Source organism: Lutjanus erythropterus, chromosome 22 (assembly GCF_056507025.1).
Source record: "Lutjanus erythropterus isolate fLutEry1 chromosome 22, fLutEry1.hap2, whole genome shotgun sequence".
NCBI classification, from domain to species: Eukaryota; Metazoa; Chordata; class Actinopteri; order Lutjaniformes; family Lutjanidae; genus Lutjanus; species Lutjanus erythropterus.
This window is the reverse complement of record NC_139338.1, coordinates 14,513,878-14,515,045: the sequence shown is the minus strand read 5'-3', so window position 1 is coordinate 14,515,045 and position 1,168 is coordinate 14,513,878.

The window sequence follows — 1,168 nt, the reverse complement described above, 5'->3', positions numbered from 1 at the left end:
ACACTCTGGGAGTGGCTCAGAGCTAACAAAGCTAATGGCAGTTAGCTCTGTTAGCTACTTTATCAACAAGCAAAGCTATCTTTCCATTAGCAGATTCCACCCAATGGCCTTGGTACTGTATTCTGTGATGGTCTCGGAGGCTGTGTTTGTCCTGACAACCATTTAACATGTTTGCTAATGGTACCTTACAATTACGGTTAGCTACATTAGCAACAAGTAAGCTAAAGCTATCTGTCCATCAGGAAACTCTGTAACTAAATAACCAAGAGTTAAAGCTGAGCAGCAAGAGGACTTCAGAGAGCAAACCAGATAATATTTTCTCCATGTGTCATAAGGAAGAAAGAGTTTCACTGCATGTAAATTTAGTAAACATCTCTTGAGTGCACGATGACTGAGCAACATTTTGAATTGTTTTCCAGGAAATGATAAACTCTAAAATACCATATACCCTTCGTGGCTACTTTAACATTACAGAAATGTAATTTTCTGAACTTATCAGAGTGTTCCACCTCATTCGCCTTTAACCATTTAGTCATTATGTCCACATTGGTGACGATTATTTATCAAAAATCTCATTGTGTTCATATTTTGTGAAAGCAACAAAAGTCATCCCTAAAATACTGTGATATCAATAAATATCAAATAAATATCAATAAAAGGTGTTTGGTCAAAGATATTGAGATATTTGATTTCTGTCCATATCACTCAGCCCTAAACCTTTCTCCTAAAGATTTTGAAGCTTTTAATATTTAAAATGCAGCACTGTTTACATCCATGTTTATTAGCTTGCAGTGTTCTTCTCTGCCTTTGTTGGCACATTGCAGCATATTTTTGCACGTTGCCTCTACAATGAAACTCAATAGACTTGTAGAAAAACAGCTCCATAGTGCTGATCGAGGTCTAAAGCTACAAAAGGAACCTTTAATATGAGGTCTGTGTACATGCTGCTGCTCAGTATTTAGGTGTAAATACTAGCTGTCATGCTACAATACTGTAACAGGCAAATTACTCCTAGAAATGGGTATAATACATTAAATTGTCACATTGTGCTGCACTGTTCATCTGAGTGCATTAACTGGCATCTGTGCACTGTTTCCCTCACCTGTCTGTTGTGTTTGAGCACATGAGAGTGTTCAGCAGCAGGTGAGCAGGAGGTGATGCCAGGGCA